The sequence below is a fragment of the Bactrocera neohumeralis genome, unplaced genomic scaffold (assembly GCF_024586455.1).
Source record: "Bactrocera neohumeralis isolate Rockhampton unplaced genomic scaffold, APGP_CSIRO_Bneo_wtdbg2-racon-allhic-juicebox.fasta_v2 cluster09, whole genome shotgun sequence".
Classification (NCBI taxonomy): Eukaryota; Metazoa; Arthropoda; class Insecta; order Diptera; family Tephritidae; genus Bactrocera; species Bactrocera neohumeralis.
In genome coordinates this window covers 3779749-3795867 of record NW_026089622.1, presented here as the reverse complement: position 1 = coordinate 3795867, position 16119 = coordinate 3779749, and the positions used below count along the sequence as shown (strand labels likewise).

The window sequence follows — 16119 nt, the reverse complement described above, 5'->3', positions numbered from 1 at the left end:
ATTGTGTTGTCGTTGTTGTTATAACGGTTATCAATCCCCGTTAGGATGGAAAGGGTTATTTGTGTTGTCGTCGACGTCATCTAACGGGAGGCCCAGGAAACGTGCTGTTTCGATGGGGTCGGACCAAGAGGAAAAGGGTGTTAGATGGGTGGGGTTGGTAGGGCATGCAAAAAGGTGGTCAGTGTCATGCGGAGACTCGTTGCATGCAGGACTTACATTGGGTATGTCAGGGTCTATTCTAGATAAGTAGCGGTTTAACCTGCTAAAATATCCAGAACGAAGTTGCGCTAAAGTCACTCGCCTTTCCCGCGGCAATTCGAGCCCTTCGTCTGCGATGTTCGTCCGGTTCGTAAAAATGTCAATATCGTGCAATCATCTGCGTACGAGGTTATGGAAACCCCCTCTGGTGGCTGCTGGAGTTTCGAGATGTAGAAGTTAAACGGTAACGGGGAGAGGACACAACCCTGCGGAATCCCCTGTTTAATTCTTTTCAGTTTACATGTTTTTCCTCGAAATAGTACGGATGATTGACGACCGTTCAGGTAATTCATGGTCCACCTCTTCAGTCCTGGAGGAAGCGTAGTTTTCTCATTGTCCTGCAGTAGCGTTGTGTGGTTGACTGTGTCAAAAGCTTTTGACAAGTCCAACGTTACGAGGATCGTTCTCTCACAGGGTGGTTTCTGGTTGAGGCCCCGAACTATCTGAGCGTTTATGACGCTAAGTGCTCTGCACTTTTCGGAATCCATGCTGGTGGCTGGCCAGGTGGTGAGTGAAAGTCGGGAGTAGCAAGGCCTCAAGTTGTTTCACGACTGGGGAGAGGAGAGTTATCGGACGATAAGATTTTCCTTTGTTGGCGTTTTTCCAAGGTTTCAGTAGTGGGACCACTCTTCCGACTTTCCACACATCGGGTATTTGAAGAGTGGTAAGCGACAGGTACAGGACCTAGGTGAGATAACTTACTCCCGCCGAGCCTAGATGCTTTAACATTAGCATGTTAATTCCATCAGGGCCAATGGATTTGAAGGAATTTGATTTGTTGATGACATTCTGAACTTCCTCATCGGTGAAAGTAAGTGGCGCGCAGTCGTTTGGCATTTCGCGCAGCCGTCAGTTAACAAATCGTTTGGCTTTGTCTAACGAAGGGTGCAGTGTAAACTGCCAGCTAAAATAGCTCGCGCACTTCTTCGGGTCCGAAGAGGCATGACCATTGAATTGAATTGTTATACTATTTAGCAGACTACCACTAGCAATGTTAATATCGGGCGAGCTATTACAGGTGCCCATAACTTTGGTGAGGGCTTCGTCATTCATTGTGCAGAATGTCGAATCGTCAATCTATTCCGCCAGCTCCATCCCCCTACGATCATTTGACAGGCAGGAATTCCAAAGATCGTGGTGCGCGTTAAAGTCTCCTAGTACCAAACGGTTTTCACCACGAAGTAGCGCGCTTATATTCGGGTGACATCTTGTAAAGCAACATGTAACTGGGGGGATGTATATATTAAATATTTCGAGCTCGACATCGCCTGACCGGAGAGCTGTACTCTGACATTCTAGGGTAGTATGAAGCTCAAGTTACCTATGTTGCCTGTTTGAGTTCCTGAAGACTGTGGAGGTCCTCTGTGGGCCACTCGGGGTGAGTGGTGGCGCAGCGCGCGAACTATGTGCAGATTGCACAGCCGTTGAGGCTAGTGTCGCAGTATTGCGGAAGCAACATGGGGCCACGTAACTCGTGGTCCACTCACTGTGAGTCTTAAGCACTGAGCAGGTCTTAAGATGGCTCCATTCATTGCATCTATTACACCTGATCGAGGTGGAGTTTGGATGGAGCCTTTTTGCGCAAACGCAGCAGAAAAATTCCTCCGGGCCCAGGTTGGACTCAATGTCAGCACGAGTCAGGAGGATACGGAGCAACCCTGCCGCTGCATTGCTCCAATGACGACAAACACAAATTAACACTTACCGATTAAAACGGGGTTAGATCGCCGAAATAACAGCCCTTGGTCGGATAAAATCCGAGTAAATTCCGGTGCGTAGAACCGGCTGTCGTGGGAATTGAATCACATTGTGTCATACCATATAGTGATCGAAAGGTGAGATTTTAAACTTCATTTAACCTAAAAAAGTTCGGGGAAGTTAAAAAGTTACAGCTGTTCTAATGAGTGAAAAATAATGAAGAAATTCACTATATTTTTTAAAAAATTAAAAAAAAGGGAAGAATGATTTACACTGATGGATTAATGTCTCTAGCGGAAAAATGGCAAAAAGTGGTCGACCAAAATTTAACTATTTTGTTCAATATTGGACATAATAAATATAAAAAAAAGTTGGAGTTTGATTAGAAATACGAAGAGTTTTTCGACTACGCAATAAGTATATTGCTAAATTAAAAAGATGATTTTTAACGAAAAAGAGGAATTTCAGATATTATTACCATATGGGTACGCTCCATTTTCGGCAATTTTTTGCAGATAAATGATGTCCACTACGAGTGTCAAAAGAAATTTTGAAAAGATAGAATTGTGAATTTGTTTAAGGGAGAAGATAAGGTTTCAAGGTACATTTTTTTGCGAATTTATTATTTTTATTCGGACCTTTTATACAGTATTGACTTTTTTAGTTCATAAACTTTAGACGCGTTTTTCTCAAAACTACTTTTTCAAAATCCGTGCTCCTCAACGTTTACTACACTTTTTTAACATAAAGGGTGTTGCCATCCACAAAAGGGCGAAGTTTTTAGTAGAAAATAACAGTTTACAGTCGGCAAAAATTTTTAAATGAAAAAAAATTATCATAGATCGTTGGGAAGAAGATTTGATTATCATTTGACTAGTTTTTCTTGGTTTTTTATTTTCGAATAATTTAGAGCCAATTATGGTGAACATCGCAAATTGTTTTTTTTCCAAGATGTTCTGGGAGAAGCTCTCTTTTTTTTACCTTGAAACCCTAACTCATCGCTTAAATGTTTTCAATATTTAACGAATTTAAACTGAAAATGCGCACATTTTTGTGTTAAATGTAAATAAATTGCTTGTTGAAATGTTGGAATTTATAACTTAAAAGGCGAATATCTTGTAAAATAAGCATTTGCAGTACCTATAACCCTATATACTTTAAATCAAAACTTTACTTCCTCTTTCCAACGGCTATACATTTATAAGCGACACTCGAGCTTTATTTATTTATGTATATTATTTAGGAGGAGCAATGGCTACAATAAAAATACATATGTACATACATAAAAATACAAACAAATGATAAAACAAATTACACATTTAATATCTGCTATTTTATGTATAAATGAGTTCTATACAGAATAAAATTACATAGTGCATGAATTTTTCTTTGCTTTCGGCTCCGACGCATTTGATTCCAGATTGTTTTTGTTTTGTTGACACAACTTGCGAAAATGTCCTTTCTTTCCACATTAACATGTGCGATCCTGGGCTGGCCATTTGCAATTGCTTCGCAAATATCAATAACACTATCAAGTGTTTAATTTCGTCCATCCAACAACTTCAACTGAAGTTTCCTATCAAACACCGCTGTAAAAATCCGATCACGCAGCATTCGACTTTCATACCTCATCGTAGCTCCGTTAAAAAATAATTGAACGTTTGACGTTCTTTTTGCCAAAACATCATTCAATGATCGCTGACTTTGAACTTCATTCACGACCTGTGGCGGCAACGTCTTCAGCTGCTGGTACCGTTCGCTCAACGGTAATTGTGCCCAATAACGCTTTTTCCGATCCTTCGTTTGGAAACAACGTGTTATAAATGTTGGCATCTTTTGTTGGTACCGACTCAGCATTTTTTTTTTGTAATCATATGCACCAGAAAATCACGTTTTCAATTTTTCTCTACTCTCTTCGTGTATTATTCATTTTGATTTGTTTCGTAAGTAATTCGATGAACGCGATATAATCGAATTTTGGGTCGGCTTTGGAATACCGTCCCAGGATTTTGGAAACAAAATGTTTATGGTCGGATAGAGGAGGTTATCCAGATCAAGAATATATATGTATATGTAGTTATAGCCGCAGGAAACCAATAGTTTTCGAGATATTTGCCTTTAAAGTTCAAAATAGGAAAACTTTAGTATACCATCACAGGATTTCGGGAATAAAATGATCAAGAATATATATAGTTATAGCCGCAGGAAACTTATAGTTTTCGAGATATTTGCGTTTAAAGTTGAAAATTACCGATATTTGCAATAAGTATTTTTTCGATTTAAAACTAATTTTACATTTATATTTTTCATTTTTATGTTCACTTCACACTTCGCTAATTCGTTTGTACACATTTTTTTTTACATTATATGTTGCAAAAACAGTAATATTTTAATATTAAACTTATTGTGCAAATCTATTTATTTAACAACAACTAAAGGGTTACAGTCTGTCAAATAATCAGTGTTACCTTATATCATCATTTGTAAATGAACCAAAAGAAATAAAGAAAATAGATTATACCAAAAAAAAAAAAGGATTTTTGCAGTTGTATATACATATATATATATATATATTTTTATTACCCGCCAGCCAATGGGGTGTGTCAATTTTTTTCGTGTAAAAACTACTTTTTGCATTGGTGGCCTTCGGGCACGCTTCAAAAAAATAACCCTGAGTAGGGGAAGTGCCCATTCACAGTCCTTTACAATAAAAACATCACGGCCACCGGTGGTGAATAAGGGTGGGGAGAGGTCAAAACGGGTTGCGTAAAACGAAAATGCTATAATAATTATTTATGTATATATTATAGTACTACCTTTATGAATACTATTTTCAATTTAGGTTATAGAATGAAGTTTAATGCTGTTATCAAAAAATTTAATTATATCTATATATTTTTAAGCGTTTTAGTTAACTTATTCATGGACGAATTGGAAATTATATTTGATAATGAGTGGACCAAAAGAAACAACTGTTGTGGAAAAAATTTTGTATTACATATCATAACAATTCTTTTGAACAATAAAACAAAATTTTTCATTGTAAGATAAATCAAGAGATAATATAATACCCATGTTTCCTATACTTTAATTATAAATTTGTTTAATCACAAACTACATACACGTTCTACATGTGTAAGTATGTTAGAATTTAGCTATACGCCGGCGATCAGGAGTTCTACCCGTTCCCAAATGGAGTATTTGTGTAGGAATGTGAGTATGATTTTGTTTGCCCTGGGCGATTTAGTCAGTTTAGCGATGAAAATATATGCATACTTTATGAACAACCCTTTACATGAAAAATTACTACATTACTTTTTAGTTCTAAACTAAGTTTTAACATTAATAGGCTTCTTAAAGAGATAAGTTTTTGAATTTGCAATATCTTTATACTATAAATACAGTAAATATATTTCTTTCATAAAAGGTAGTTTAAATTAGCTTACGCAACACTATTTCGCCATGCTCAATAGCAATACTAACAAGATATATTAGATATTTTAAGTGTATCCCCATACGTTTAGGTAATTTATGCAGCTTGCAGATTAAATTAATTAAATAAAAACAAACAAATTGTCTTGAAAAAATGTAAATTTAGCTGTGAATAAGTATATTCTGGACCCCACTATTTGGCACAGTTTTCTGTGGTGAACATTTTTTAACTTACCACAGTTAAAAAGAGGCATGAATAAAAAACTTAAGAACTCATATACATATATTAAAGTTTTATATATAACCAATATTTTGGGGACAACTTTTCCATAAATTAAAAGAAAATAACACAATGCAACCATTTTCCGGTAAAAGTCGGCCATTTTGGATTCCAATAGAAACTCAACCCCGGACTCCCCTTGACGTTTCTACATGGGCACCTCCCAGCTGTGTCCTTGTTTACATAACATCAGCTGATACTTTCCCTACTCCTCCTTTATGGTGCACCGGGGTTTGTCAAGTTTTTTTCGCGTTAAATTCCATTTTGTTAATCTGGAGAACCTCCTTTAACCGACCATACCTATTCTATTTCCGAAATCCTGGGACGGTATTCTAAAGCCGACACGTTCAAAATTACCACTATTTGAATTACGTATTTTTTTGATTTAAAATTGATTTTACACTTATTTTTTTATATTTATGTGCACTAACACTTCACTGATTCGTTTGTACACATTTTTTTACATTATATAGTGCAAAAATAGTTTTATATCAATATTAAACTTATTGTTCAAATCGTGTATTAAATTTAACAAAATCAACGGTTCAAACGATACTAAATTACTACAAAAATATGAATAGTCTTGAAAATAAACCGTGCAGTGGTCGCACAAAGAAGCTGAGTCGCAGAGATGTATCGTTCATTTTGAAAGAAGTGGATCAAAATCCGAAAGTGACAGCCACTAAGTTGGCCGCAGAGATAGCAACTAGGGCGAATTCAAGTGTGCATCCACGACCAGTTCAAAGAGCCTTGAATAAGGGGTTTCACAGCAGAACTCCGCGCAAGAAACCGTATATAAGTGAAACAAATCGCAAACTTCGAATGGAATTCGCGCAAAAGTATTTAGACACAAGAGAATTGATTTCTGGAAACAAATATTATTTACCGATGAGTCAAAATACAATTTATTTGGAAGTGACGGTAGAGCCAAAATTTGGAGAAAACCAAATACCGCAATGAACCCGAAACACTTAGTTCCTACAGTGAAGCATGGCGTTGGGAGAGTAATAGTTTGGGGCAGTGTCGCTACACCTGGAGTTGGAAATTTGGTGTTTGTGGAGGGTAACATGAATCGCTTTCAATATAAATCAATTTTGGAACAAAACTTAAATGTATCGGTTGATAAACTATGTCTTGGTGAGAGTTTGATCTTAAAACAGGCTGGCGATCCAAAACATACCTCCCATATCGTGAAGGACTGCTTGCTTTACTACGCTCCACGACAACTGAAATCACCTCCTTAAAGCCCAGACTTGAATATTATTAAACACGTTCTGGAGCTTTTGGAGCGGAAGATACGGAAACATGACATTAATAGTGCTCTAGTCTAAAAGCGAAGCTGCAACAGGAATGGCAACAAATAACGGCTCTTGAAATCGAATATTTAGTCGTTTCGTTTAATGCCCCGACGTTTGCAAGCAGTTATAGATGCTAGTGGAGGGTTAACAAAACATTAAACGACGACTTATTTTAACTTTTAGTGCCTTATCAAAGTAATGGGTTGTCAAAAAAGTCTTGCAGTATTTTCGCTAGTTGGCACTGAAAGCGCGTAGTTCTAGTTTTATCGTCGCATCGGGTCATGCTATACCTTTTTGGAAAGCTCATTTCACGCGCTAACACGTGTTTGATTGATTGTCGTTTCTTTTGAGTCGTTATAGCATCGCATACATGGAGCAAAATAAAGAGAAAATACGGCATATTTTACAGTACTACTACGATAAAGGCAAAAATACATCTCAAGCCGCCAATAAAATTTGTGCAGTTTATGGACCCGATACAGTTTCCATTTCCACCGCACAACGATGGTTTCAACGTTTTCGTTCTGGTGTAGAGGTGGTCGAAGATGCGCCACGCTCCGGAATGCCTGTCGTCGAAAATTGCGATAAAATAGTTGAATTGGTCGAAAGAGACCGGCATAGTAGCAGCCGTAGCATCGGTCAAGAGCTGGGCATGAGTCATCAAAAATTCATTTCAATTTCAATAAAAATACCGCAAGACTTTTTTGACAACCTAATATTTCCTTTTGATTTTCAAATAGACTTTTGCCATTGAATTTTTTGCGTTTTATGTTATTAACTTGTGAAGTTTTTAATAGGGGAAACTTTAGTATACCATCCCACGATTTCAGGGTTAAAAGTGGTATGGTTGGATAGGACTTATGCTCCAGATTAAGAAAATAGTTTTAGTTTTCGAGATATTTGCATTTTAAGTTGAAAATTTCGCTAATTTCAATTTGCAATTTCTCCATTTATAGTAACTTTTTCTTTCATATAACTTTTTCACTGCTATATTTCAACTTATTTATTTTATATTTATTATTTAGATATTTGCTTAGGTAAAGGTTCAGGAGAGCGGCTTTTCGGAAAACGTGCACCAATTTTCACGGGAAATGTCTTAAAATTCGTGTTTTCAATTCCAATTTACGAATATATATGGCGCATCTCTTTTTATGTTTTTTTGTAGTAAAAACAAAAAGAAAAATTATGATTTTGCACGATATTTAAGCTATAAATGGCATCACTGTTCGAAATTCAATTGAGTACTAGTGATACAAGCAGCGATCGGTTTCGAAATATCGATACTCTCGATATTCGAGACTAAACAAGAATTGATAAAAATGAGAGACACATAATAAAAAATAATAATAATTGGAAAAATAAAAAGAAATTAAAATATCGATATTCTCAATATTCGAGTCTGAACGAGAATTGGTAAAAATGAGAAATACATAATAGGAAAATAATAATAATTGGAAAAATAAGAAGAAATTAAAATATCGATACTCTCTATATTCGGGTCTGAAAGAGAATTGGTAAAAATGAGAAATACATAATAGGAAAATAATAATAATTGGAAAAATAAGAAGAAATTAAAATATCGATATTCTCAATATTCGGGTCTGAAAGAGAATTGGTAAAAATGAGAAACACATAATAGGAAAATAATAACACTGTGATAGCTTTTTTCAAAACAAAAAAAAGACAAGACCAAATTCAACGGTTTCCCCCTATTTCGGGTCCTACGAATCGAACTGCATCATTACTTTTTTGAGTTACAATCATGGTTTCATATAAAAATTTTTGTTGAAGTTTTTCATCAAAGTGGCCCATTGTAAGAGAAAGGCACATTTTTCTTCGGTCTCTAACTTTTTTAATGTTGACTTTTTGGTAAACTTTCTTTGGCAAAGCTTCTCAGAATAAGTCCGTCTTTAAGTTCTTAGATGACTGTAAGCCCCAAAATCAATGTGTTTTGTAACCTTATCGCCTTGCTTACTGGTTTGCAGATAGGACACATAAAAAATATGTGCTTCATTTTTCATTGGGACACAAGGTACCGGGGAAACCAATATAGAATGCGTGATTGGAAGCTTCGCACAGAATTTCATTTAAATGTGGCAAATGTTATCCATATTTCGCTGATACCAGCTAATAACATTTTGCTACCACCACTGCACATAAAATTGGGAATTGTCAAAAATTTCATAAAAGCAATAAATCGAGATGCCGAAGCTTTTAAATGTTTGACAGAAATATTTCCAAGACTAAGTGTTGCGAAAATAAAAGAAGGTATTTTAACTCTTTTAATAGAACGAATGTTATGTTGATGCATTATTTTCAGGTGTTCTCAATGGCCCCGATATAAGAAAACTTATGAAGAACGCAAAATTCGGAGAACTTCTAAGGCCAAATGAAAAAATTGCCTGGAACTCCGTTATGACCGTTATAAACCATTGCATAGGAGTGTACCGGTCTGAAGATTGGAAAAAATATGTGGATGACATGGTAGACGCTTTTGAAGAAATAGGTGTGAATATGTCCTTAAAAATTCATTTCCTTCACCATCACAGGGACCATTTTGAGCAGCAACTTCCGACTGAATCCGATGAGCATGGAGCAAGATTTCACCAAGTCGCCGCCCCCCCTTGAGCATTGGTACAACGGCAAAAAGCTTGACTCGTTGCTTGCTGATTTGTGTTGGACATTGATAGATGAGCCTTATTAAATTTAATTTAAATATTGTGTACAAATTTATGATACTTATTGATAACACTTATAAGATACAAAAAAAATAAAACAGCACACAAACATAGTTAGTGTAGCTTTTTTAAAAAATACAAATTTTGTTAAGTTTTTTTCTAATGGTTAGTTTGCTCAGAACTTTGTCTTTGCTTAAGTTTCTTACTATTACAAGATGTCACTTATTGTATAAGTATCAAAGGGTAAATTAAAATATTAACCAAACGTGAGAGAAAAAACATTAAAAAAAATGGATTAAATTTCAGTTTTTTCGACATATTGGCTATAAGGACACAAAAAACATTGATTTTGGGGTTTACAGTCATCTAAGCACTTAAAGACGGACTTATTCTGAGAAGCTTTGCCAAAGAAAGTTTACCAAAAAAGTCAACATTAAAAAAGTTAGAGACCGAAGAAAAATGAGCCTTTCTCTTACAATGGGCCACTTTGATGAAAAACTTCAACAAAAATTTTTGTATGAAATCATGATTGTAACTCAAAAAAGTAATGATGCAGTTCGATTCGGAGGACCCGAAATAGGGGGAAACCGTCGAATTTGGTCTTGTCTTTTTTTTTGACTATCACAGTGTAATAATTGGAAAAATAAGAAGAAATTAAAATATCGATATTCTCAATATTCGGGTCTGAAAGAGAATTGGTAAAAATGAGAAATACATAATAAGAAAATAATAATAATTGGAAAAATAAGAAGAAATTAAAATAGCGATATTCTCAATATTCGGGTCTGAAAGAGAATTGGTAAAAATGAGAAATACATAATAGGAAAATAATAATTGGAAAAATAAGAAGAAATTAAAATATCGATAATCTCAATATTCGGGTCTGAAGGAGAATTGGTAAAACTGAGAAATACATAATAGGAAAATAATAATAATTGGAAAAATAAGAAGAAATTTAAATATCGATATTCTCAATATTCGGGTCTGAAAGAGAATTGGTAAAAATGAGAAATACATAATAGAAAAATTTATAATTCATTATTATTGCAGAAAGAAGAAGAAGTTGGACACAGAAGAATTATGAACGCCGGGGTGTTGGACCGACCAGGGTTATTTTTTTTCGAGCGCTCGAACTATACATTTTTCTATTATGTATTTCTCATTTTTATCAATTCTCGTTCATATTTCAAAAATATGTTCAGAGTTCTTTCGCGTAGAATTCCTTTCTGTACTGGCGGCCTTCGGCCGCGCTTAAAAAAAATAACCCAGGTCGATCCAACACCGGGGTGTTCAGAGTTCCTTCGCGTAGAATTTCTTTCTGTACTGGCGGCCTTCGGCCGCGCTTAAAAAAAAATAACACAGGTCGATCCAACACCGGAGTGTTCAGAGTTCCTTCGCGTAGAACTCCTTTCTCCACTGAATACCCCGGTGTTGGATCGACGATGAAGGATTCCACAGAATTCGATCAACTAGAATAATTTTTTAAAGCTTGGATAAAAAGTTGTAATACCGTGAAGGGTATAACTCCCTTTTTAACACTTCATTTTCTTTAACGGGAATAATTCTAGCAACAATTGTACTGTTAATTTTCAAACTAAGTACTGTTTCTTTTTTTTGTTTCGCTTTTACTTTTAAATTTGGTGAAGCAATTAGCAAGTGTGGTTAATGATTTATAAATATTTTCATTTCTTTAAATTGGTTTTTTATTAAAAAAAAAAATAATAAATTTTTCAATTTTTAATAAAGTATTCTGTAGATTTCGATGAACCTTCCACCAGCCGCGGTGTACGTCGAAGTGTTCTTACCGTTGCAGAATCAAGAAGAATGTGGAATATAACAAAAGTTGTTCAGACGTTTAGCACTAGGGAGCAATGCATTGCCTTTGCGGAACAAGAGGGCTTAATTTTAAGCAATAAATTGTGCCGCAAGCACAAAACACCCATGATCCCCACTCTATCTGGGAATAATACGGTGGGATCTTTTAGATGCCGTAGAGGTAGTTGCCGTTCGCTGGCTGCAATATCGAGGGCTAAAGGTACTTGGTTTGAAAATGCGAAAATACCATTGTCTCAGATATTTTATCTGATGTTCGCATACGCTTCTCATTGGTGTCAGACTGAAGTAAGAAAAAACAGCTTTATAGCTATTTTGTCAACAGCCACCATATGCGATTGGTACAGCTATTGTCGAGAAGCCGTTGTGTTGTAAAAAATAGATCAGGAAGAGGCTGTGGGGAAAATTGGTGGTCCCGGAAAAATAGTACAAATTGATGAAAGCAAGTTTGGAAAACGAAAATACAATAAAGATAACAACTCTTATATATGTATATAAAATTTTACGTATTAACTTATTTTCTCATATTTCAGGTAGAAGAGTTGAAGGTCACTGGGTACTGGGCATGGTAGAGGATGGGAGCGAGGACTTGAGATTGGCAGTGTCCCGACAACATTAGATCCGCTGAGGTGCTCATACCTATTATCAAGAAGCACGTGGCGGAAGGGTCAATTATATGTACCGACTTTTGGAGGGCACATAATTGCCTTTCCGATCATGGGTATGAGCACCGAAGGGTCAATCATAGTGATCCGGATAATCCCTTTATCGCCCCAGACGGGACACACACTCAAAGGATTGAGTTACAGTGGCGTGTCATAAAAAGATTCTTTTTAAAGGACAATTACACGAACCAACAAAATTTTACAGATTTAATTATTGAGTATCTGTGGCGTAAAACCATACGAAGAAACCATGAAGACCCGTTCGAAAAGCTTTTACAAGCAATAAAACATACATACCAACCTTAAATTCGTTTTTGCTTTAATTTATGACAAAATATTTTTTATTAAAATTTTTTCAGGTATTTGGGGTATAATGTTCTTGCTTATTTTCTTTTGTTGACAACTAGGCAGATATGGCAATACCATTTATTTGCTAGTATGCAACCCTATTCTTGTGCAAATGCTGTGAATTTAACTAAAATAAAATAATTAAAATAAAGCTTTATTTACAACAAATAATAAAAAAAAATTAATATACAGAAACGTTATAGTGAAGTATTAGTAAGTGAAAAGTGCATAATATAAGTGAAAAAGTTATTCACAATAAACAAATTATCAATATAAAAGTTGTTAATTTTTCACCTTTAAATGCAAATATCTTTAAAACTATAAGTCAGCGGCAACTAAATATATATATTTTCGTGATCTGCAGAACGTCACCTTTCCAGTGATACCCATTTTATTCCCGAAATCCGGGGATGTTATTCTAAATTTTACCCAAAGCGCATTTAAAACAAAATTGCAGCTTTACTTTTTTTCATTATGCTTTTGGACATGTCAGATAGCCGAAATGGTCGTCTTACGTAGACTTTGGTCGCCCACTGTATATATTTTCTTAACCTGAAGAACCTTCTCTGTCCGTACATTTTTATATATTAACTATAAAAAAAAAATACTTTGGGTTGGGTTTAGTATCGCGCCGGTTAATTTTGGCTCACTGTACCTAAACGAGACAACCGAATTGAAAATTTTAAACACGAAAGTAAGCTTAAATTATCAAACTTTATTTTAAAACATATTTTATAAAAATCGGTTCACAAATTTTTGCACAAATTCACTTTAAAAAAGGCTATTTTTTGCAAATTTCTCAATATATGCTAGTGTATTTTCACCTGTTGTGCATTGTACCAAACCAATTATGGATACATTTTCACGCACATATATTACTTATGAATTATAAACACACTAGTAATGTTTTTAATTACTTTTGATTAATTTCTCTGTAAATCTTTAAATAAAATACACCTTTTTCTGCATTGAGTTCAATAATGCGAAAAACCAAAATGACTGCCTAATTTCAACTGTCAAATTACCGAGAAAGCACGAACAAAAGGGAATAAATTACACCCAGTTAGCAATAAATGTATGAAGTGAACGCGAAAAGGTGTTCAATGCTAAAATACTGTGGATGGCGTAGCCGGTGTTGGACCGGCCAGGGTTATTTTCTTTGAAGCGCGGCCGAAGGTCGCCAACGCAAAAAGGAGTTCTATGTGAAAAAAATCTGATACACTCGGGTGTTGGACCGACCAGGGTTATTTTTTTTGAAGCGCGGCCGAAGGCCGCCAACGCAAAAAGGAGTTCCATGCGAAAAAAATCTGATACACCCGGGTGTTGGACCGACCAGGGTTATTTTTTTTGAAGCGCGGCCGAAGGCCGCCAACGCAAAAAGGAGTTCCATGCGAAAAAAATCTGATACACCCGGGTGTTGGACCGACCAGGGTTATTTTTTTTTGAAGCGCGGCCGAAGGCCGACCACGCAAAAAGGAGTTCTATGCGAAAAAAATTTGATACACCCTATCTATCTAATATGTGTGCTGGGAAGCATAGCGATACTTTTCATATGTTTACCCATATTTTAAAATTTGGCGTTATGCAAAATACGTTTTCTGTTATTCGGCTTTATTGGAAACAAAAATATTATAAAACAATGTGGGAAATTGCAAATGGTGAGTAATAATAATAAATAATAAGATATTCTAATATTGGAATATATTATTTTTTTTAGAAACGCCGTCCCCACGGGTTAAGTGGAGCCTTATGCGTGTTGGCACCGAGCTGCGCACGCATGACCAAGGAGTCCGTTTTGCGGAGGAAAACGGTTTAATACCGAGAGAGCAATTGTGCCCTGTACTAAAAAGTTGTATTAAAAAGGTCGAATCTTCCTCTTTCCGATAAGGGGGCGTGAGGGGGGTAGGCCCCCCTGTTTTTCTCCATAAACGATACTAAACCGGCGCGATACTAAACATTTCCCAATACTTTCTACATATGTACATATGTATATGTGTAATATGTGACTGAAGTAATTTCGCGTAGTACTCCTTTCTGCGTTGGCGGCCTTCGGGGATGTTATTCTAAATTCACCCACCCATTTTAACTTTGACATCATGAGACGATATTCTAAATTCCAGCCGCAATATTTTATTTAATGTACATAGTATGTAATTCACAGTTTCTCGTGAATTTCTCGTCTTTCTGGTTGTTAAGGACATACTTTATGAAGTATTACTAAAGCAAAACAAGCTCGATACCTGAAAATTCGATTTACTTACTTATGTACATACAAACATACATACATATGTACATAGATAACATTAGCAGATGCAAGATGTAATATAGAATATGAATTGATTAGCCATTCACACAGAGTTATGCATGTACTCATAAGTTCACAATACTTACAAAAATTGTTAAATATGAATACGAAAACGAAATAAGTAGCACAAAACTGAGTAAAGTTTATACGTTGCTGGAATGTTTAATAAGCAATAAAATTCTTGTATATGTTAACTCATCTACATATATGTTCCACTTTTTATTTGGAGATATTATTAGAAGGTTGCACAGTCAATTTATGTCACCAACCGAAATTATATTACAAGATATTGTGGCCATTGTATAAACCTATAAAATACCCGATACAAAATAGTTTATAAAGCTTAGTACGCAGCCCTCTTTGAAGTTGGTCGCCTTGTCGTGGCGAATGGGCTTAAGTAAGAGTAAAGTGTGCATCACAAAGGAAACGCACGCTAATCTTACGAACTAAGAGGGACACCCCATAATTCCCACAATAGTGAAATGGATGAATAAACCCTATTTTTTACGCCCATCTCCTATTGTTGGAAGTATGAGGATACCCGCACCAACACCACCCTAAGCCAAGGTGTCGAGGTACCCGTGCCGAGGGCTGAATGGGCACAATTCCGATTTCTTTGGCGCCGCGATTTGAAGGTACCGTTGGAAAGAGGAAGTCCTCCTGATTAAAAAATATATAGGGTTATAGGTACCGCAAACGCTTAGTTTACGAGATATTCGACCTTAAAGTTCAAAAATTCCCAAAATTCGAGCATTTCAACAAGCTATTTTACCGCATTAAACACACTTTACTCACATTTTTCACTTCAAATTAATTAGTTTAAACTATAAACTTTTTAATAAATCCACATTTTACACTTTTAACAGTTTTTTTACCGAAGAAATCTTTATTTTAAAAATTACATTTTACACTCGTAGTGAACATCATTTGTGTGCTAAAATTACGACGAAATGGAGCGCTGCCATGTGATAATAAGGAAATTCGCTGAAATGCCTTTTTTCCCAAAAATTCCTCTATCCATTCATATGGATATGTTCTTTATTTAATTTAATAAACAAATATGTAATATTATATACTATATTATATAAGAATATTATATGATAATATTTAACCATTTTATAATGAAAACTTAAACTTTGTTTGAATATTAGTGCAAGATAACCAAAAAATATAACCACTTTATAACGAAACTCAATATATTTTTTATTTTAACGCAGAAATGCGAAAGTACTGACGCGAAACAGGGTTATTTTTTTAAAGCGCAGCAGAAAAGTACTAAAATTTCAGTCACCCCGGGTATTTGTTCGATCAGGGTTATTTTTTT

At 35.4% G+C, this 16119-nt stretch overlaps 1 protein-coding gene and 1 pseudogene across 2 annotated transcripts in view; one reads left to right on the top strand and one right to left on the bottom strand.

Annotated features, from left to right (window-relative positions):
- The window catches only part of LOC126763886 (kelch-like ECH-associated protein 1B), a 108732-nt gene extending 93707 nt beyond the window's left edge, over positions 1-15025 (bottom strand). Inside the window, exon 1 of one of the 2 annotated variants that reach the window (XM_050481646.1) lies at positions 14882-15025. The gene's annotated coding sequence lies outside the window, so the exon portion shown is untranslated. The remainder of the gene's footprint in view (positions 1-14881) is intronic. The other variant, XM_050481648.1, reaches the window with a different exon arrangement.
- LOC126763976 (uncharacterized) lies at positions 11154-12686 on the top strand (annotated as a pseudogene).
- Positions 15026-16119: the final 1094 nt, after the last annotated feature.